Source organism: Panthera onca, chromosome F1 (genome assembly GCF_046562875.1).
Source record: "Panthera onca isolate mPanOnc1 chromosome F1, mPanOnc1 haplotype 2, whole genome shotgun sequence".
Taxonomy (NCBI): Eukaryota; Metazoa; Chordata; class Mammalia; order Carnivora; family Felidae; genus Panthera; species Panthera onca.
This window is the reverse complement of record NC_138355.1, coordinates 2,166,302-2,190,409: the sequence shown is the minus strand read 5'-3', so window position 1 is coordinate 2,190,409 and position 24,108 is coordinate 2,166,302. Positions and strand designations below refer to the sequence as shown.

The 24,108-nt window shown below is 38.7% G+C and overlaps 1 pseudogene; it reads left to right on the top strand.

The window, feature by feature from the left end:
• Positions 1-24,108, top strand: part of LOC144614925 (vomeronasal type-1 receptor 90-like) — a 47,177-nt pseudogene extending 23,069 nt beyond the window's left edge.

Below are 24,108 nucleotides of genomic sequence, written 5' to 3'. Positions count from 1 at the left end.
ATTTGCATTCCCACCAACAGTGCAAGAGGGTTCCTGTTTCTCCACATCCTCTCCAGCATCTATAGTCTCCTGATTTCTTCATTTTGGCCACTCTGACTGGCGTGAGGTGGTATCTGAGTGTGGTTTTGATTTGTATTTCCCTGATAAGGAGCGACGTTGAACATCTTTTCATGTGCCTGTTGGCCATCCGGATGTCTTCTTTAGAGAAGTGTCTATTCATGTTTTCTGCCCATTTCTTCACTGGGTTATTTGTTTTTCGGGTGTGGAGTTTGATGAGCTCTTTATAGATTTTGGATACTAGCCCTTTGTCCGATGTGTCATTTGCAAATATCTTTTCCCATTCCGTTGGTTGCCTTTTAGTTTTGTTGGTTGTTTCCTTTGCTGTGCAGAAGCTTTTTATCTTCATAAGGTCCCAGTAATTCACTTTTGCTTTTAATTCCCTTGCCTTTGGGGATGTGCCAAGTAAGAGATTGCTACGGCTGAGGTCAGAGAGGTCTTTTCCTGCTTTCTCCTCTAAGGTTTTGATGGTTTCCTGTCTCACATTCAGGTCCTTTATCCATTTTGAGTTTATTTTTGTGAATGGTGTGAGAAAGTGGTCTAGTTTCAACCTTCTGCATGTTGCTGTCCAGTTCTCCCAGCACCATTTGTTAAAGAGACTGTCTTTTTTCCATTGGATGTTCTTTCCTGCTTTGTCAAAGATGAGTTGGCCATACGTTTGTGGGTCTAGTTCTGGGGTTTCTATTCTATTCCATTGGTCTATGCGTCTGTTTTTGTGCCAATACCATGCTGTCTTGATGATGACAGCTTTGTAGTAGAGGCTAAAGTCTGGGATTGTGATGCCTCCTGCTTTGGTCTTCTTCTTCAAAATTACTTTGGCTATTCGGGGCCTTTTGTGGTTCCATATGAATTTTAGGATTGCTTGTTCTAGTTTCGAGAAGAATGCTGGTGCAATTTTGATTGGGATTGCATTGAATGTGTAGATAGCTTTGGGTAGTATTGACATTTTGACAATATTTATTCTTCCAATCCATGAGCAGGGAATGTCTTTCCATTTCTTTATATCTTCTTCAATTACCTGCATAAGCTTTCTATAGTTTTCAGCATACAGATCTTTTACATCTTTGGTTAGATTTATTCCTAGGTATTTTATGCTTCTTGGTGCAATTGTGAATGGGATCAGTTTCTTCATTTGTCTTTCTGTTGCTTCATTGTTAGTGTATAAGAATGCAACTGATTTCTGCACGTTGATTTTGTATCCTGCAACTTTGCTGAATTCATGTATCAGTTCTAGCAGACTTTTGGTGGAGCCTATCGGATTTTCCATGTATAATATCATGTCATCTGCAAAAAGCGAAAGCTTGACTTCATCTTTGCCAATTTTGATGCCTTTGATTTCCTTTTGTTGTCTGATTGCTGATGCTAGAACTTCCAGCACTATATTAAACAGCAGCGGTGACAGTGGGCATCCCTGTCGTGTTCCTGATCTCAGGGAAAAAGCTCTCAGTTTTTCCCCGTTGAGGATGATGTTAGCTGTGGGCTTTTCATAAATGGCCTTTATGATCTTTAAGTATGTTCCTTCTATCCCGACTTTCTCAAGGGTTTTTATTAAGAAAGGGTGCTGGATTTTGTCAAAGGCCTTTTCTGCATCGATTGACAGGATCATATGGTTCTTCTCTTTTTTTTTGTTAATGTGATGTATCACGTTGATCGATTTGCGAATGTTGAACCAGCCCTGCATCCCAGGAATGAATCCCACTTGATCATGGTGAATAATTCTTTTTATATGCTGTTGAATTCGATTTGCTAGTATCTTATTAAGAATTTTTGCATCCATATTCATCAGGGATATTGGCCTGTAGTTCTCTTTTTTTACTGGGTCTCTGTCTGGTTTAGGAATCAAAGTAATACTGGCTTCATAGAATGAGTCTGGAAGTTTTCCTTCCCTTTCTATTTCTTGGAATAGCTTGAGAAGGATAGGTATTATCTCTGCTTTAAATGTCTGGTAGAACTCCTGGACTCTTATTTGTTGGGAGATTTTTGATAACCGATTCAATTTCTTCGCTGGTTATGGGTCTGTTCAAGCTTTCTATTTCCTCCTGATTGAGTTTTGGAAGAGTGTGGGTGTTTAGAAATTTGTCCATTTCTTCCAGGTTGTCCAATTTGCTGGCATATAATTTTTCATAGTATTCCCTGATAATTGTTTGTATCTCTGAGGGATTGGTTGTAATCATTCCATTTTCATTCATGATTTTATCTATTTGGGTCATCTCCCTTTTCTTTTTGAGAAGCCTGGCTAGAGGTTTGTCAATTTTGTTTATTTTTTCAAAAAACCAACTCTTGGTTTCGTTGATCTGCTCTACAGTTTTTTTAGATTCTATATTGTTTATTTCTGCTCTGATCTTTATTATTTCTCTTCTTCTGCTGGGTTTAGGCTGCCTTTGCTGTTCTGCTTCTATTTCCTTTAGGTGTGCTGTTAGATTTTGTATTTGGGATTTTTCTTGTTTCTTGAGATAGGCCTGGATTGCAATGTATTTTCCTCTCAGGACTGCCTTCGCTGCATCCCAAAGCGTTTGGATTGTTGTATTTTCATTTTCGTTTGTTTCCATATATGTTTTAATTTCTTCTCTAATTGCCTGGTTGACCCACTCATTCGTTAGTAGGGTGTTCTTTAACCTCCATGCTTTTGGAGGTTTTCCAGACTTTTTCCTGTGGTTGATTTCAAGCTTCATAGCATTGTGGTCTGAAAGTATGCATGGTATAATTTCAATTCTTGTAAACTTATGAAGGGCTGTTTTGTGACCCAGTATATGATCTATCTTGGAGAATGTTCCATGTGCACTCGAGAAGAAAGTATATTCTGTTGCTTTGGGATGCAGAGTTCTAAATATATCTGTCAAGTCCATCTGATCCAATGTATCATTCAGGGCCCTTGTTTCTTTATTGACTGTGTGTCTAGATGATCTATCCATTTCTGTAAGTGGGGTGTTAAAGTCCCCTGCAATGACCACATTCTTATCAATGAGGTTGCTTATGTTTATGAGTAATTGTTTTATATATCTGGGGGCTCGGGTATTTGGCGCATAGACATTTATAATAGTTAGCTCTTCCTGGTGGATAGACCCTGTGATTATTATATAATGCCCTTCTTCATCTCTTGTTACAGCCTTTAATTTAAAGTCTAGTTTGTCTGATATAAGTATGGCTACTCCAGCTTTCTTTTGGCTTCCAGGAGCATGATAAATAGTTCTCCATCCCCTCACTCTCAATCTAAAGGTGTCCTCAGATCTAAAATGAGTCTCTTGTAGACAGCAAATAGATGGGTCTTGTTTTTTTATCCATTCTGATACCCTATGTCTTTTAGTTGGCGCATTTAATCCATTTACATTCAGTGTTATTATAGAAAGATATGGGTTTAGAGTCATTGTGATGTCTGTATGTTTTATGCTTGTAGTGATGTCTCTGGTACTTTGTCTCACAGGATCCCCCTTAGGATCTCTTGTAGGGCTGGTTTCGTGGTGACAAATTCCTTCAGTTTTTGTTTGTTTGGGAAGACCTTTATCTCTCCTTCTATTCTAAATGACAGACTTGCTGGATAAAGGATTCTCGGCTGCATAGTTTTTCTGTTTAGCACACTGTAGATATCGTGCCAAGCCTTTCTGGCCTGCCAAGTTTCAAAGGAGAGATCAGTCACGAGTCTTATAGGTCTCCCTTTATATGTGAGGGCACGTTTATCCCTTGCTGCTTTCAGAATTTTCTCTTTATCCTTGTATTTTGCCAGTTTCACTATGATATGTCGTGTAGAAGATCGATTCAAGTTACGTCTGAAGGGAGTTCTCTGTGCCTCTTGGATTTCAATGCCTTTTTCCTTCCCCAGTTCAGGGAAGTTCTCAGCTATAATTTGTTCAAGTACCCCTTCAGCACCCTTCCCTCTCTCTTCCTCCTCTGGGATACCAATTATGCGTATATTATTTTTTTTTAGTGTATCACTTAGTTCTCTAATTTTCCCCTCATACTCCTGGATTTTTTTATCTCTCTTTCTTTCAGCTTCCTCTTTCTCCATAACTTTATCTTCTAGTACACCTATTCTCTCCTCTGCCTCTTCAAGCCGAGCCATCGTGGATTCCATTTTGTTTTGCATTTCGTTTAAAGCGTTTTTCAACTCCTCGTGACTGTTCCTTAGTCCCTCGATCTTTGTGGCAAGAGATTCTCTGCTGTCCTGTATACTGTTTTCAAGCCCAGCGATTAATTTTATGACTATTATTCTAAATTCACTTTCTGTTATATTATTTAAATCCTTTTTGATCAGTTCATTAGCTGTTGTTATTTCCTGGAGATTCTTCTGAGGGGAATTCTTCCGTTTGGTCATTTTGGAGAGTCCCTGGCGTGGTGAGGACCTGCAGTGCACTTCCCCTGTGCTGTGGTGTATAACTGGAGTTAGTGGGCGGGGCCGCAGTCCGACCCGATGTCTGCCCCCAGCCCACCGCTGGGGCCACAGTCAGACTGGTGTGTGCCTTCTCTTCCCCTCTCCTAGGGGCGGGATTCACTGTGGGGTGGCGTGTCCCATCTGGGCTACTTGCACACTGCCAGGCTTGTGTTGCTGGGGATCTGGCGTATTAGCTGGGGTGGGTAGGCAAGGTGCACGGGGGCTGGAGGGGCAGGCTTAGCTCGCTTCTCCTTAGGTGATCCACTTCAGGAGGAGCCCTGTGGCAGCGGGAGGGAGTCAGATCCGCTGCCGGAGGTTTGGCTCCGCAGAAGCACAGAGTTGGGTGTTTGCGCGGAAGGAGCAAGTTCCCTGGCAGGAACTGGTTCCCTTTGGGATTTTGGCTGGGGGATGGGCGGGGGAGATGGCGCTGGCGCCTTTGTTCCCCGCCAAGCTGAGCTCTGCCATCCGGGGGCTCAGCAGCTCTCCCTCCCTTTGTCCTCCAGCCTTCCCGCTTTCCGAGCAGAGCTGTTAACTTATGACCTCCTAGACGCTAAGTCGCGCTTGCTGTCGGAACACAGTCTGTCCGGCCCCTCCGCTTTTGCCAGCCAGACTCGGGGGCTCTGCTTGGCCTGCGAGCCGCCCCTCCGCCCCGGCTCCCTCCCGCCGGTCCGTGGAGCGTGCACCGCCTCGCCGCCCTTCCTACCCTCTTCCGTGGGCCTCTAGTCTGCGCTTGACTCCGGAGACTCCCTTCTGCTAATCCTCTGGCGGTTTTCTGGGTTCTTTAGGCAGGTGTAGGTGGAATCTAAGTGATCGGCAGGACGCGCTGTGAGCCCCGCGTCCTCCTACGCCGCCATCTTCCGGAACCCCCCTGTCTAGACCAATGTTCTATCTCAAGCATGGGATTCTGAGCATGTGCCAAGAGGAAGAAATGTCAACCTTTCTGCATCTGATTATATATTTATATGTATTGGCCATCTAGTTATAAGTGATTTTGAATATATAATTGAACACCATTCCATAACAAAAAAAAAACAAAACTGGAGTGAATGTGGCTTTTTGTTCTATTTTATTTGCACCATTCAACTAATCACTGGACTAAAATAAATACAGAAATGATTGTGCACGTATCAAGGAAAAATAAAGTGAAAAGTGATGGAGAGTTATTTGGTGAATTTTAACAGGATGTCTTGATACTGCAGATATCTTGATAACATCCTGAGTGGAAATTTCTTCATTTTTGAGGACCTAAATATTTTTCAACTTATGGGAGGATATCCATGTGGTACATGAAGACTTCAGTACATGATCCCCCATGAAAATGTTTTAAATATGAAATTTATTGTCAAATTGGTTTCCATACAACACCCAGTGCTCATCCCAGTAGGTGCCCTCCTCAATGCCCATCCCACACTTTCCCCTCCCTCCTCCCCCATCAACCCTCAGTTTATTTTCCATGATAATTTTGATGCAACCTCACTGATGTCACTCTTGCTCCTTCACCCAATGTGCAGCATGATTTGACTTTCCCATACCGAATCTTGTACTCATTTTGATTTTCAGACTTTCATATAGAAAAAAAGTCTTCCTTAAGTGGACTTTTAGGGATCTCCTATTGAGAATAAAGACTTTTAAAATATTTTAATTTTCTCTTATTCAATATATATATATATATATATATATATATATATATACTTTGCCTCTGTGGTCAATTCCAACTTAAATAATTTCTACAATGGTTTTAATATATATTTCCCTGTGTACTGGCTTTAAACAGATTTTTTTTCCCTTTCCCTATCACTGCTTTATTTATTTATTTATTTATTTATTTATTTATTTATTTAATTTTTTAAAATTCTCTTGGTGTGTCATTTGTGTGAACACCTAGTAGTACAATTGGTGGGTTGTAGAGAAGTTCTATTTTTAACTTTTTGAGTAACCTCCATAATGTGCTGCACCAATTTACATTCCCACCAATATGTATGAGGGTTCTCCTTTCTCCACATCCTCGCCAACCTGTGCTCCTCTTGTGTTGTTTATTTTAACCATTCGACAGGTGTAAAGTGATATCTCATGTACTTTTCATTTGAGCTTGTACATGATAAGTGATGTTGAGCATCTTTTCATTTGGCTATTGGCTGTTGGCATGTCTTCTTAGGGAAAATGTGTATGCATGTCTTCTACACTCTTAGGGTTTTTTAGAGTTCATTTATTTTTGAGAGAGAGACAGAGCACAAATGGGGTAGGGGAAGAGAGAAAGAGAGGGAAACACAGAATCTGAAGCAGGCTCCAGGCTCTGAACTGTTAACATGGAGCCCAGAGTGGCGCTTGAACTCGTGAAGTATGACATCATGACCTGAGCTGAAGCCGGATGATTAAAAAAGGAGCCACCCAGACGCCCCTATTTTTGTGTATGGTGTAAAAAAGTGGTCCAATTCACTCTTTTGCATGTTACTATCCAGTGTTCCCAACACAATATGTTGAAAAACCTGTCTTTTTCCCACTGGTTATTCTTTCCTGCATTCTTGAAGATTGATTGACCATATATTTGTCGGTTCATTTCTGGGTTTTCCATTCCATTCAATTGATGTATGTGTCTATGTTTGTTCCACTACCATACTGTATTAATCCCTACAGCTTTGTAATCATATAACTTGAAGTCCAAGATTCTTCTGCCTCCAACTTTGCTTTGCTTTTTCAAGCAAAGGCTATTCGAAATTTTTGTGGTTGCATATACATTTCAGTATTTCAGTTTTACCTCTATAAAAATGCTGTGGTATTTACGGGGGTCCCGGGTAGCTCAGTCGGTTGAGCTTCCGACTTCAGCTCATGATCTCACATTCTGTCAGTTCGAGCCCCAAGTCCGGCTCTGTGCTGTCAGTTCGGAGCCTGGAGCCTGCTTCGGATTCTGTGTCTCCCTCTCTCCCTGCTCCTCCCCCACTCATGCTCTGTCTCTCTATCAAAAAAATAAATAAACGTTAGAAAAAAAGCTAGTGGTATTTTGAGAGGGATTACATTAAATATGTAGATTGCTTTGGGTAGTATAGCTATTTTAGCCATATTTGTTGTTCTGTCCTTGATCACAGAATGTCTTTCTGTTTCTTTGTGCCATCTTCAATTTATTTCATCTGTGTGTCATAGCTTTCAGAGTACAGGTCTTTCACTCTCTGGTTAAGTATATTCCCAGGGATATCACTATTTTCAGCGCAATTGCAAATCAGATCGCTTCTTCAATTTCACTTTCTGTTGCTTCGTTACTTTGTATACGTTAATTTTGTACCCTTGGACCTGACCGAATTTGTGTATCAGTTCTAGCGGCTTTTTATAGTCTTTGAAGTTTTCTGTATAGAATATCACTCATCTGCCACTAGTGAAGTATTGACTGCATCCTTACTGTTTGTATGTCTTTATTGTTGTCTTATTCTTGAAGCTAAGACTTCCATTACTATGTTGAATATTAATGTTGGAATTGGACATCTCTGTCTTGCTCCTGACTCTACAGGAAGAGCTGTCAGTTTTTCAGCCTTGATGATGATATTAACTGTGGGTCTTTCATATATGGACTTTATGATGGTGATGTATGTTGCTTCTATCCCAATGTTGTTGAGAGGTTTTTTTTAAATAAAAAATGGTTGCTATATTTGATCAATTGCTTTTTGTGCATTTATTGAGAGGTTTCTTATCCTTTCTATATTGATGTGGGGGATCACTTTGATTATAAATATTGAACCACCCCTGCAGCCCAGGAATAAATCCCACTTGACACTGGTGAACAATTCTTTTAATATATTGTTGGATTCAACTTGCTAGTATCTTGTTCAAATTTTTGCATCTATGTTCATCAAAGACAATGGCTTGTAATTCTCCTTTTAAGTCAGGTCTTTGTCTGGTTTTGGATTGAAGGTAATTCTAGAAATGCAGAAGGAGTGTAGAAGTTTTCCTTCCATTTCGATTGTTTAGAAAAGTTTGAAAAGAATGGGTATTATTTCTTCTTTAAATAGCTGGCAAAAATCCCAGGGGAAGCAATCTGGCCCTGGAATTTTGGGGAGATTTTTTAATTATTATTATTGATTCTATTTCCTTGCTATGAATTTTTCTATTAAGAAATTTTCTATATCTTTCTGTTTCACTTTTCTTAGTGTGTGTTTCTAGATATTAAAAAAAATTTTTCCAGATTTCCTAATTTGTTGGCATACATTTTTATCATATAGCATTAAAATTGTTTGTATTTCTGTGGTGTTGGTTGTGATTTCTCCTCTTTCATTTGTCATTTGTATTATTTGGGTCCTTTTATTTTTCTTTTGATAAGTCTGGCTAGGAGTTAATAAATTTCATTAATTCATTCAAAGAAACACCTCTTAGTGTCATTGATCTGTTATGGTGGATTTGCATTTGTTTGTTTCTACATCATTTATTTCTGCATTAATATTTATTGTTTTCTTTCTCCTACTGGCTTTAGGCTTTATTTCCTGTTCCTTTTCTAGCTTCCTTAGGTGTAAGGTTAGGTTTTGTATTTGAGATTTTTCTTGCTTCTACAGGTATGCCTGTATTGCAATATACTTCTGCCTTTTTTTTTTAATATGAAATTTATTGTCAAATTGGTTTCCATATAACAGTGCTCATCCCAACAGGTGCCGTCCTCAATGACCATCACCCACTTTCCCCTCCCTCCCACCCCCATCAACCCTCAGTTTATTCTCAGTTTCTAAGAGCCTCTTATGGTTTGCCTCCTTCCCTCTCTAACTTTTTTTTCCTTCCGCTCCCTCATGGTCTTCTGTTAAGTTTCTCAGGATCCACATATGAGTGAAAAATATGGTGTCTGTCTTTCTCTGCCTGGCTTCTTTCACTCAGCATAATACCCTCCAGTTCCATCCACGTTGCTACAAAAGGCCATATTTCATTCTTTCTCACTGCCAAGTAGTATTCCATTGTGTGTATAAACCGCAATTTCTTTATCCATTCACCAGTTGATGGACATTTAGGCTCTTTCCATAATTTGGCTCTTGTTGCAAGTGCTGCTATAAACATTTGGGTTCATGTCCCCCTATGAATATGCACTCATTTATCCTTTGGGTAAATTCCTAGTAGTGCTATTGCTGAGTCATAGGGTAAATCTATTTTTAATTTTTTGTGGAACCTCCACACTGTCTTCCAGAGTGGCTGCACCCGTTTGCATTCCTACCAACAATGCAAGAGGGTTCCCGTTTCTCCACTTCCTCTCCAGCATCTACAGTCTCCTGATTAAACACATTTTTAAAATATACTTTGCCTTCTTGGTCCTATAAGAATAGAAATACATATTTTAAATATGTTTTTCTTAAAGTAAATTAAGAAAAGACAAGACATATACATTCTTACTGTTTTTTATTTTTTATAATTCTTGCAATGTTTACTTAGTTTGAAAGAAACAGAGCATATGATGGGGAAGGGCAGAGGGAGACACAGAATCCAAGGCAGGCTCCAGGCTCTGAGATGTAAGCAAAGGGCCTGATGCGGGGCTTGCACTCAGGAGCCATAAGATCATGACCTGAGCGAAACTCGGACACTTAACTGAGTCACCCAGATGCTCCCCTACTGTCTTTTATAATTATAAAATCATTTATACTGGTACTATGTGTGTGTGTGTGTGTGTGTGTGTGCGCACACACACACACAAGTACGTGTATTCTGTTTGTGGTCAAATGTTTTCTAACTGAAGAACTTCCTCTAGTATATAAGGTGGCTAGCAACAGTTTAGCTCAAGTTTTCTTTTTCTGAGATGTCTTCATTTTTATTTTTCATAGTTTCCTGGGTACAGGATTCTTGGTTGAAAAGGTTTTTGTTTGTTTGTTTATTTGTTATTGTTGTTGTTTTCTTGTTATTTATTTTGGAGTGCTTGTTGCAGGTGGTCATAAAGAGGACAGGACTGTTGGTTGACCTGTGAGCTACAATTGGACATTTAGAGAATCCTCACCCTTTCCCCTGTCTTTGGAAGTTATATGCTACACCAATCCTATGGTGGGAGCTATTTCAAGGACCATAGCCTTGGAGAGTAAAGTGTATTTGAGACCATCTGGATGGTGTTCATGACTGAGCCCAGTCATGTGCTATGTAAACTTCAAGATTTTGGTGAGAGGATCCAGAGATCTACTCATCTACTCTTCTTGCAGCCAACCTAACTGAACTTTGTATGTGCTACTGCTTATTAAATCTTCCACCTACCAATCTGTACTGTTCTGCCTATTTTTTTTCTTTTTCTTATCTCTTGTCCTCTGTGAGTACAGGGTCCAGTTTACAACCCAAAAGCTCTATACAAAAAAATTTAAAAGAAGGAGTTTAAAGAGATTTCAAGATGGTAACAAATACTAGACCTAAGAAATTGTCCTGGATTCGACAATGTCGTAGTGATAGTGGCAAATAATAGATTGGGCTGGATTTTGATGGCAGAAATAATTGTAATTTTAGACTGTAGAATACTGTAAAACAAGTATTTCTCATGTCAAATGAACTTTTTTTTTTGGAGAAGCACAAAATGATTTGTGAGAAGTATACTATGTTGAGTTCAACAGGCTAAGAACTGGTATCCTATTCATATATTCATAACTTTAGAAATACAAATGTCACCAATTTAAGAAAAATGATGTTTTGATAAGAAAGGGAACAGAAACGTGTCAGTCATAACTATGGTTAGTGTTAAGGTTAAAGTTAGTTATAATAAAGATGGAGTTGATCCATGTCACAGACAAAAAAATAGAAATGGCAGTTGCTAAGGAGTGTTTGGTCTAATACGGAGTGTGTGACATAAAACAACCTGTTGGGTACAAGCATCAGAACGGACTAAGTTATGGGCCAGGCATAACACACCACCACGAGATCCTGACGCTTCATATCAAAGTAAGATATCTTTGCACAGACATTTCATATTCCAACCGCCATCTCTGCTTGGATGGAGCTGTCCTTTCTGCCACCTATAAGTTCCCCTGGAAAAATGGGTAGAGGAGTGAAAAACAGCCCGAATTTTTCTCCCCATGCCAGATTGCTTTTTCCTCCCAGAGCTGTGTTCTTAGGAGGACAAGATTTTACCCAGTACGGGTCAGGAGGAGAGGACATTTTCCTAATTCCTCAAATGAGCTTGTAGTTTAGTTTTGCCCTAAAATAGAGACCAGTTGGGAAACATGTAAAAGACACTTGGAATCACTTAAATTAGTGTGGTATCCTGGAGAATCTTCCATGGTATTCTACTTCTTTTGAAATTAGGATGCTTGATTATTTTTTGTTGACAGTAACCAAAACAATACAATCTGCCGGGACAAGGTGGCCATGCAAAATGAGATCATACATGGAAAATTTGGGAAAGCAACTGCTCCTTGTCTGTTCTTGCCCAGGAGTGAAATAAGTTTAGTTTCCCTTTCGTGGCTCCAAGTATAGCATTTCTAAGCCAGGGCTTGTTCTAGTTCTACAGGTGACATGATAATTATGGACCTGAAGGGAGATGATCTAATGGACTCTTTCTCTTTTAACAGTATAATGTGGGACACATCTCACAAACAGACTCACCCCAAAGACAGTCTGGTGAGGGTCTATTCCTCAGGCTCATTAACCGAGACTGCTCAAGAAGCAGGTGGGTGATGGGATGAGACAGGATATTCTTAACAAAGTACTATAACTTCCTTATAATTCCAGGCATTTTCCAGCAAAGCATACTTAGATACAGCAGACGTTATAAGACTAAAACACCAATTTTATGAATCATGGGAGGTTAACAACGTTTAGATTTTTGGAATAATTTTTATAATTTTTGATATATTTTGAACTGGAATTTATTTTCTCTTTTTCTTATTATACCATTTTTTTTCTCAGTTTATGTGTTTGGGTGTTATTATGTGTTTTAATATATAAGGAATCTGAAATAACTCAAAATGACAGTTATACTTTGTTCTGTTAAATCATTTTTAACATTTTGGGACTCATTACAATTATTAGGTCATAAAAATGATGTTTTAAACATTTTTACATGAATTATATATTAGCATATTAATGTAAATATTTTATTTTATTCCTTTATAGTGGGTTCTAACATGGCCAAATTTTCCTGTTTACAAAAAATTGATCTGGGAATTCCACTTTCTGGCACTTATATAATATTTGCAGAAATAATGAAGATAGTACATGATATGATGAATATTCATACATGAATAATACAAGAATGCTTAGTCTGCATGGTTTCAAATTCCATTATTTCCTAAAATAAATTCTGTTTACATATTTTAAATATAGTAAATCATAAGATGTCCTTTACATTAATTTTGTTGAGATAGATTAAGAACAGAGCAACAGTTGGGCAAAATGGAAAGACAAAGCATTATCTTGTGATAAAATTTATTTTCTAAATATTGTGACCATGCTGTTTCTTCTGAACACTTCAAATTGTTATTTGTTCATTGGAACTTTTACTGACAAATGTGCAGGTAAACTATAATTTTATTATTAAAATCCATAACTACAGTAAGTGAATTCATTTGGCATAGTGTCTTCCAGTGTGTATGCTCTAAAAGTATGAGAAAGAATTGGTGTAGGATAGAGAAAGATATGATGATAAATGTCATTGCCTATTTGCATGAGGACATCAAGCTCTCTCGGATTTCAAACAGTAAAAACCTCTATGCCTCTGGATATAAGAAAATGTTAAGATTTCAAGAGAGAACTCATGTAAAAAAAGTCTACCCTTCATGCAATTAGGGAGGATTATGTCAAGAAAGAGACAGCTTGACTGATTCTAATTAACATACTTAGAAAACAGAATATACTCCTCCAAATTCCAGTTTCAAAATTGGTGATATCCCTACATGTTAATTTTTCTATACACTTGATGTGACTCCCTTTGATTACTTTGTGGAACAGAGTCACAATGATAAAATACTTTGCAAGATCTTGGAATAAAAAAGTGTTATGCTTTTCTGTCATCCTCTGTTGTGATGGCCACAAAGGCACACCACCAAGATTTTTACATTTTTCCAAAATTTATTGCATGATATTTCTGATAAAACTCTTCCAGCATTTTTTCTGTCTCCTAATTCTGCAGTGATATTTCCTTCTTATGATTTTCCCCAGGGAAACTAAGAATTAAATATCTTGAAGTTACAAATCTCCTTGTCAGCAAACATAGTGGTTTCAGCTTTACCCTACTCTAAGATCCATTGCCAGACTACTACATGCATTTCAGTTATTCAATGACTTCCGATTCTTATATTTATTAATTTGGGACTTGTACCTTTTTTAAAAATAAATTCTTATGGAATTAATTTTAATGAGAACGGTGTTTCCTTTTCCTGAAATTGGCAGCTGTACTTCTCAGGTAGAAACCTATTGCCACTGAACAAAAAAATATCCCCTCATTTAGTTACCTGCAATTCCAACAATCACTTTATGTGTTACGATGTCCAGTCATAGAGTACACAATGCTGTTCATATAATATGAGATTGATCGCTAAAATGATACTTTTTATTTGTATAGTAATAACACAAACATAATATATTTTTTAATTTTTTTAACGTTTTATTTATTTTTGAGACAGAGAGAGACAGAGCATGAACAGGGGAGGGGCAGAGATAGAGGGAGACACAGAATTGGAAGCAGGCTCAAGGCTCTGAGCCATCAGCCCAGAGCCCGACGCGGAGCTCGAACTCACGGACCGCGAAATCCTGACCTGAGCTGAAGTTGGATGCTTAACCGACTGAGCCACCCAGGCGCCCCAAACAAACATAATATTTTATTGCACAGGTAATATTCTGAAAACTATAACGGGAAGTGAGTGTTCCAATATCTTGTACTTCATAAAATAATGCAAATTTAAAATTGGATTATTAAAAATTTGGTAAAACAGATGTTACAAAATTCTGTTACTTCAAAAAGCATTTTCATCTACACAAAATAGCCCTTAAGTTCTTGAAATTTATGTATTTTTTTCTTTCTTATTGTCCTCTTTACTCCAGACAGCTGATCTAAACCTATAGACTTTATGATCGGTCTTCTGTCTGTTACAAGTGACAGTGTTATTTTCCCCACCATTACCTGGTAATGTGTACATACTCTGGGACTTCCAATATTTATTATAGGCTGGGTAAAATTCAATGCAAGAGCATAAATTTGACCTGCATTTTGCCTTCTGTGAGGGATCAGATGCAAGTCACTTAGATCGTCCAGCCCATTATTGTCACATAGTAAATTATCAGATGCACATCTGATTTTAAGTTCTCAATGTATCAGTTTGGATCCAATTATATTTTGCACTCAAGCCATCTATAGATGACAGCCATGGATTAATTTTGTTCGAATTCTTCTGGGTCATTACTATATTATTGCAAATCCTAACATCCTTACATCGTGGAGCTATAGGCTATTTTTTAAAAACAGAAAACACATCATTAAGTTTAAATTAAAGAGAAAAAAGATGACCTTTTTTTTCAAAATATGAAATTTATTGTCAAATTGGTTTCCATACAGCACCCAGTGCTCATCCCAAAAGGTGCCCTCCTCAATACCCATCACCCACCCTCCCCTCCTTCCCACCCCCCATCAACCCTCAGGTGCTCTCAGTTTTTAACAGTCTCTTATGCTTTGGCTCTCTCCCACTCTAACCTCTTTTTTTTTCTTCCCCTCCCCCATGGGTTTCTGTTAAGTTTCTCAGGATCCACATAAGAGTGAAAAAATATGGTATCTGTTTCTCTCTGTATGGCTTATTTCACTTAGCATCACACTCTCCAGTTCCACCCATGTTGCTACAAAGGGCCATATTTCGTTCTTTCTCATTGCCACGTAGTACTCCATTGTGTATATAAACCACAATTTCTTTATCCATTCATCAGTCGATGGACTTTTAGGCTCTTTCCACAATTTGGCTATTGTTGAGAGTGCTGCTATAAACATTGGGGTACAGGTGCCCCTATGCATCAGTACTCCTGAATCCCTTGGGTAAATTCCTAGCAGTGCTATTGCTGGGTCATAGGGTAGGTCTATTTTAAATTTTCTGAGGAACCTCCACACTGCTTTCCAGAGTGGCTGCACCAATTTGCATTCCCACCAACAATGCAAGAGGGTTCCCGTTTCTCCACATCCTCTCCAGCATCTATAGTCTCCTGATTTCTTCATTTTGGCCACTCTGACTGGTGTGAGGTGATATCTGAGTGTGGTTTTGATTTGTATTTCCCTGATAAGGAGCGACGTTGAACATCTTTTCATGTGCCTGTTGGCCATCCGGATGTCTTCTTTAGAGAAGTGTCTATTCATGTTTTCTGCCCGTTTCTTCACTGGGTTATTTGTTTTTCGGGTGTGGAGTTTGGTGAGCTCTTTATAGATTTTGGATACTAGCCCTTTGTCCGATGTCATTTGCGAATATCTTTTCCCATTCCGTTGGTTGCCTTTTAGTTTTGTTGGTTGTTTCCTTCGCAGTGCAGAAGATTTTTATCTTCATAAGGTCCCAGTAGTTCATTTTTGCTTTTAATTCCCTTGCCTTTGGGGATGTGTCGAGTAAGAAATTGCTACGACTGAGGTCAGAGAGGTCTTTTCCTGCTTTCTCCTCTAGGGTTTTGAAGGTTTCCTGTCTCACATTCAGGTCCTTTATCCATTTTGAGTTTATTTTTGTGAATGGTGTGAGATAGTGGTCTAGTTTCAACTTTCTGCATGTTGCTGTCCAGTTCTCCCAGCAACATTTGTTAAACAGACTGTCTTTTTTCCATTGGATGTTCTTTCCTGCTTTGCCAAAGATGAGTTGGCCATACGTTTGTGGGTCTAGTTCTGGGGTTTCTATTCTATTCCATTGGTCTGTGTGTCTGTTTATGTGCCAATACCATGCTGTCTTGATGATGACAGCTTTGTAGTAGAGGCGAAAGTCTGGGATTTTGATGCCTCCTGCTTTGGTCTTCTTCTTCAAAATTACTTTGGCTATCCGGGGCCTTTTGTGGTTCCATATGAATTTTAGGATTGCTTGTTCTAGTTTCGAGAAGAATGCTGGTGCAATTTTGTTTGGGATTTCATTGAGTGTGTAGATAACTTTGGGTAGTATTGACATTTTGACAATATTTATTCTTCCAATCAATGAGCAGGAAATGTCTTTCCATTTCTTTATATCTTCTTCAATTACCTTCTTAAGCTTTCTATAGTTTTCAGCATACAGATCTTTTACTTCTTTGGTTAGATTTATTCCTAGGTATTTTATGCTTCTTGGTGCAATTGTGAATGGGATTAGTTTCTTTATTTGTCTTTCTGTTGCTTCATTATTAGTGTATAAGAATGCAACTGATTTCTGTACATTGATTTTGTATCCTGCAACTTTGCTGAATTCATGTGTCAGTTCTAGCAGACTTTTGGTGGAGTCTATCGGGTTTTCCATGTATAATATGTCATCTGCAAAAAGTGAAAGCTTGACTTCATCTTTGCCAATTTTGATGCCTTTGATTTTCTTTTGTTGTCTTATTGCTGATGCTAGAACTTCCAACACTATGTTAAACAACAGCGGTGAGAGTGGACACCCCTGTCATGTTCCTGATCTCAGGGAAAAAGCTCTCAGTTTTTCCCCATTGAGGATAATGTTAGCTGTGGGCTTTTCATAAATGGCTTTTATGATGTTCAAGTATGTTCCTTCTATCCCGACATTCTCAAAGGTTTTTATTAAGAAAGGGTGCTGGATTTTGTCAAAGGCCTTTTCTGCATCGATTGACAGGATCATATAGTTCTCTTTTCTTTTATTAATGTGATGTATCACGTTGATTGATTTGTGAATGTTGAACCAGCCCTGCATCCCAGGAATGAATCCCACTTGATCATGGTGAATAATTCTTTTTATATGCTGTTGAATTCGATTTGTTAGTATCTTATTGAGAATTTTTGCATCCATATTCATCAGGGATATTGGCCTGTAGTTCTCTTTTTTTACTGGGTCTCTGTCTGGTTTAGGAATCAAAGTAATACTGGCTTCATAGAATGAGTCTGGAAGTTTTCCTTCCCTTTTTATTTCTTGGAATAGCTTGAGAAGGATAGGTATTATCTCTGCTTTAAACGTCTGGTAGAACTCCCCTGGGAAGCCATCTGGTCCTGGACTCTTATTTATTGGGAGATTTTTGGTAACTGATTCAATCTCTTTGCTGGTTATGGGTCTGTTCAAGCTTTCTATTTCCTCCAGATTAAGTTTTGGAAGAGTGTGGGTGTTTAGGAATTTGTCCATTTCTTGCAGGTTGTCCAATTTGTTGGCATATAATTTTTCATAGTATTCCCTGATAATTGTTTGTATCTCTGAGGGATTGGTTGTAATCATTCCATTTTCATTCATGATTTTATCTATTTGGGTCATCTCCCTTTTCTTTTTGAGAAGTCTGGCTAGAGGTTTGTCAATTTTGTTTATTTTTTCAGAAAAACCAACTCTTGGTTTCGTTGATCTGCTCTACCGTTTTTTTAGATTCTATATTGTTTATTTCTGCTCTGATCTTTATTATTTCTCTTCTTCTGCTGGATTTAGGCTGACTTTGCTGTTCTGCTTCTATTTCCTTTAGGTGTGCTGTTAGATTTTGTATTTGGGATTTTTCTTGTTTCTTGAGATAGGCCTGGATTGCAATGTATTTTCCTCTCAGGACTGCCTTTGCTGCATCCCAAAGCGTTTGGATTGTTGTATTTTCATTTTCGTTTGTTTCCATATATTTTTTATTTTCTTCTCTAATTGCCTGTTTGACCCACTCATTCTCTAGTAGGGTGTTCTTTAATCTCCATGCTTTTGGAGGTTTTCCAGACTTTTTCCTGTGGTTGATTTCAAGCTTCATAGCATTGTGGTCTGAAAGTATGCATGGTATAATTTCAATTCTTGTATACTTATCAAGGGCTGTTTTGTGACCCAGTATATGATCTATCTTGGAGGATGTTCCATGTGCACTTGACAAGAACGTATGTTCTGTTGCTTTGGGATGCTGAGTTCTAAATATATCTGTCAAGTCCCTCTGATCAAATGTAACATTCAGGGCCCTTGTTTCTTTATTGACCGTGTGTCTAGATGATCTATCCATTTCTGTAAGTGGAGTGTTAAAGTCCTCTGCAATTACCACATTCTTATCAATAAGGTTGCTTATGTTTATGAGTAACTGTTTTATATATTTGGGGGCTCCGGTATTCGGCACATAGACATTTATAATAGTTAGCTCTTCCTGATGGATAGACCCTGTAATTATTATATAATGCCTTTCTTCATCTCTTGTTACAGCCTTTAATTTAAAGTTCAGTTTGTCTGATATAAGAATGGCTACTCCAGCTATCTTTTGGCTTCCAGTAGCATGATAAATAGTTCTCCATCCCCTCACTCTCCATCTAAAGGTGTCCTCAGATCTAAAATGAGTCTCTTGTAGACAGCAAATAGGTCTTGTTTTTTTATCCATTCTGATACCCTATGTCTTTTGGTTGGCGCATTTAATCCATTTACATTCAGTGTTATTATAGAAAGATACGGGTTTAGAGTCATTGTGATGTCTGTATGTTTTATGCTTGTAGCAATGTCTCTGGTACTTTGTCTCACAGGATCCCCCTTAGGATCTCTTGTAGGGCTGGTTTCGTGGTGACAAATTCCTTCAGTTTTTGTTTGGGAAGACCTTTATCTCTCCTTCTATTCTAAATGACAGACTTGCTGGATAAAGGATTCTCGGCTGCATAGTTTTTCTGTTTAGCACACTGTAGATATCGTGCCAAGCCTTTCTGGCCTGCCAAGTTTCAAAAAAGAGGTCAGTCACGAGTCTTATAGGTCTCCCTTTATATTGAGGGCACGTTTATCCCTTGCTGCTTTCAGAATTTTCTCTTTATCCTTGTATTTTGACAGTTTCACTATGATATGTCGTGCAGAAGATAGATTCGAGTTATGTCTGAAGGGAGTTCTCTGTGCCTCTTGGATTTCAATGCCTTTTTCCTTCCCCAGTTCAGGGAAGTTCTCAGCTATTATTTCTTCAAGTACCCCTTCAGCACCTTTCCCTCTCTCTTCTTCCTCTGAGATACCAATTATGCGTATATTATTTTTTTTTAGTGTATCACTTAGTTCTCTAATTTTCCCCTCATACTCCTGGATTATTTTTTCTCTCTTTTTCTCAGCTTCCTCTTTTTCCATAACTTTATCTTCTAGTTCACCTATTCTCTCCTCTGCCTCTTCAATCCGAGCCGTCATTTCCATTTTGTTTTGCATTTCGTTTAAAGCGTTTTTCAGCTCCTCCTGACTGTTCCTTAGTCCCTTGATCTCTGTAGCAAGAGATTCTCTGCTGTCTTCTATACTGTTTTCAAGCCCAGCGATTAATTTTATGACTATTATTCTAAATTCACTTTCTGTTATATTATTTAAATCCTTTTTGATCAGTTCATTAGCTGTTGTTATTTCCTGGAGATTCTTCTGAGAGGAATTCTTCCCTTTGGTCATTTTGGATAGTCCCTGGAGTGGTGCGGACCTGCAGGGCACTTTCCCTGTGCTGTGGTGTATAACTGGAGTTAGTGGGTGGGGCCACAGTCAGGCCTGATGTCTGCCCCCAGCCCACTGCTGGGGCCACAGTCAGACTGGTGTGTGCCTTCTCTTCCCCTCTCTTAGGGGCGGGATTCACTGTGGGGTGGCATGGCCCATCTGGGCTACTTTCACACTGCCAGGCTTGTGGTGCTGGGGATCTGGCGTATTAGCTGGGGTGGGTAGGCAAGGTGCACAGGGGCAGGTGGGGCAGGCTTAGCTCGCATCTCCTTGGGTGATCCAATTCAGGAGGGGCCCTGTGGCAGCGAGAGGGAGTCAGATCCGCAGCCAGAGGTTTGGCTCCACAGAAGCACAGTGTTGGGTGTTTGCACAGCGTTGGGTGAGCGAGCAAGTTCCTTGGCAGTTACTGGTTCCCTTTGGGATTTTGGCTGGGGGATGGGCGAGGGAGATGGCGCTGGCAAGCGCCTTTGTTCCCCACCAAACTGAGCTCTGTTGTCCCGAGGCTCAGCAACTCTCCCTCCCTTTGTCCTCCAGCCTTCCAGCTTTCTGAGCAGAGCTGTTAACTTATGACCTCCCAGATGCTAGGTCCCGCTTGCTGCCAGAACACACTCCGTCCGGCCCTCTGCTTTTGCAAACCAGACTAAGGGGCTCTGCTTGGCTGGCAGGCTGCCCCTCTGCCCCGGCTCCCTCCCGCCAGTACGTGCAGCGCTCACCGCCTCTCCGCCCTTCCTACCCTCTTCCTTGGGCCTCTCGTCAGCACTTGTCTCCGAAGACTCCATTCTGCTAGTCTTCTGGTGGTTTTCTGGGTTAGTTAGGCAGGTGTAGGTAGAATCTAACTGATCAGCAGGATGCGCAGTGAGCCCAGCGTCCTCCTACGCCGCCATCTTCCCTCCTCAAAGATGACCTTCTGATATCTTGATGACAACTATCAGTTGTTTGGTTCTAGAAGTTAAATTAAATTTTCACAATTTGTACTGAATGAAGTTACACTTTACACCCTAATCCATGGGAACCATAATTAGTTTCTTGTCCAGACTCAGGCTTATTGAGCTGAAGAGCCTCACTGGAGAAACATAACATTTGATGATCCAGAAGATCAAAGATTTTGTCAGTGACATAGTCATTTACCAAATTAAAGATATGAATTAGAAAGCAAAAAGTGGAGAGAACTTGGTGTGAGATTTAAAAAAAATATATATTGTCAGTATTTAAGAGTCTCTTATGGTTTGCCTCCAGGATTGATGGTGGGGGGTGGGGGAGAGGGGAAAGTGGGTGATGGGCATTAAGGAGGGCACCTGTTGGGATGAGCACTAGGTGTTGTATGGAAACCAATTTGACAATAAATTATATATACAAAAATTAATTAATTAATTAGAAATTTTAAAAAAGTATTAGAGTTCTTATTTATGTAACTTTATTTATCTCTCTACACGATGTGCCATAAGCTATGTGTGGTATATTAATAAAATGATTCAGATATATTGTTAATAAGTAAACTTATCTGTAAGTCTCTTATGCCCATATATTCTGTTATGGTACTGAAGCATGATCCTTTTAATGTGGAAAGCATTGTGCCGCTAAATGAATGCTTTCCTCTGGCTTTTCCTGTATACCACGTAAAAATAGAACCCATCAATGCTGAGGTTGCAGATGTATTTTGGTGGCGTTTATCAGTTGTTTAGTTCTTATATATAGGGTAAATGTGTCCCTTTTTAGGTCAGGCTTATGAAGAAATGTAAAATCCATTAAATCCACTACAAAATGTGTCCTTTATAAACTCCTGCTTGAGAGGCAATTTTAGAAAATGTTCAACCTCAGACATTAATTTCCAAGCATGAGCCAATAACATTAATAGCAAACATTTCTGTATTGTCTCATGTATTTATATGTATTGACCAGTATAGTTATAAATGCTTTGAATATATAATTGAACATTTTTCCACCTCAGAGTAATCTGTAATTGTGATGGTCTTTCATTATACTGCACCATACAGCTTAAATTTTGTAAATCATGCATTAAATCATATTGATAAAATAATTATGCCTGCTTCCAGAAAAATAATATAAAATTTTAGGTGTAAAATTATTCAGTTACAGACTTTGTAAAAATTATGATTTGAGATATTTTAGAGGAAATATTTTACTCTTGATACCCTAAGTATTTTTCAAGGCATATGGATATAGACCTATATTAAGTAAAGTTTCAAAAAAAAGGAATTAATACATAGTTATTTCTATGCAACTTCATGAGTGTAACACACTAGATAAATGTTGTTTTTATCCTTTTGAAAATTGATAGTTGGACTAGCATTTAACTCCTGAGATGAAAATAATTTACATTAGAGATCTCTGGAATGGAAATTAAACTGGGAGAGAATCAATTTGTAGTTGTGAGAAGATAATTTTGATAGGGTTGAGTTAAGGAGAATAATTCTCTTCCCACAACTATTTTTGTGTCTTTATCGCCAGAACCTGGAAATATTTTGGATTTAATGGAAAATGGAATATAAGTTTATGGAGGCTGGCAAGATTACTAATATCCTTGTTTAAAAATACAGAAATTAGGGGAGGCTGGGTGGCTCAGTCAGTTAAGCGGCTGACTTCAGCTCAGGTGACGATCTCATGGTTCGTGGGTTCGAACCCCACATCAGGCTCTGTGCTGACAGCTTGGTACCTGGAGACTGCTTCATGTTCTGTCTCTCTCTCTCTCACTCTCTCTCTGCCCCGCCCCCTCTGCTCAGTCTATCTCTCTCGCTAAAATAAACAAACATTAAAAAAATAAAATAAATAAAGTAAAATACAGAAATATATGGGATTGTTAAAATGTGTCACATATAATCACAATGGACCACAAACTTGGGAGAATAAGAAAGTTAGAAAAAATCAAAGTGATGCAATGAGACAAAAACTCAATTCGGAAATTACTTTTTTTCCCATTATTTGCTTAGATTAGTCTTTTCTATTTGTAAAAAAAAATAATTCAGTTTTCCTTATAACTATCTTTTTTAAGGATTTTATATGCACATAAATGTCATGGGTGCTAAATATTAAGTTAACAGAAAACGGGAAAAATGTTTTGCAAAGAGGAGGACCTGGGTACAATAGGAATATTCATAATGGAAACCTTATGTAGGCATGACTGTGAGTGTGTTGGTGTTTGATATATATTAAAGTCATTTGGTGTAGAAAATATTGCTGAGGCAATTACTAAAAATAATGAGGTGAAAACCCTGATGGCTGTGAGGATTTTGACTCCTGAAGAAAGAACATTGGTGATAAGTAGTTTATTTTTTCCCAGATATACAAAACTATTACTTATGCCATTAAGACCATCTCTGTTCCCTTATTTTTACCATTAAATAATGTGTTTTTTTTTTTCAAGCTGGCATTGGACTTTCAGCCAACTTTTTTCTCGTTTTCTTCCACATCTTCACACTTCTGAATCACAGACCTGAGCCTACTGACCTGATCACATGTCACTTACCCCTTGTCCAAATAATGATGCTCCTCATCGTACTGTGATTGTTGTCTCCAGACCTGTTTAACTCACTGTTTTCTCAGAATGACCTCAAATATAAGGTATTTTTCTACATGTACAGGGTGAGGAGGAGTCTCTCCATCTATACTACCTGCTTTCTGACCATGACTCAAGCCATCACCATCAGCCCTAGCACCTCCTGTTTGTCCTCTTTTAAACATAAATTCACAAATTATGTGATCTATATTTTTGTCTTCTCATGGTGCCACAGTTTGTCTTGCAGAAGTTACCTGATCTTCTACACTGTGGCTTCTTCCAATGTGAACCAGACACAACTGCTGTCTCTCAGCAAACTTTGCTCACTCTCCCCCACGAAATCTATTATTCATGAACTGTTTTCCACCCTGAAAACATCTTATGATATCACCTTTATAAGGATCGTTCTTTGTTCAAGCGCATACATTGTAATTCTCTTGTTCAATCCTCATAGATGGTCCCAGCACCTTCATATCACCAACTTCTCCCCAAGAGTCTCCCCAGAGGAAAGAGCCACACATACAATTATGCTGCTGGTGGGTTTCTTCGGGGTCATGTACTGGATGAACCTTATGTCATCATTGGCAATACTGTTTTTGGTGAATAACTCAGTCATCTTGGGTATCCAGAAGCTTGTGGTCAATGTCTACGCCACTGTCAGCCCTTCGGTGCTAATCATCTCTGATACAAGAATAACTAATATTCTCCAATTTATGCAATGA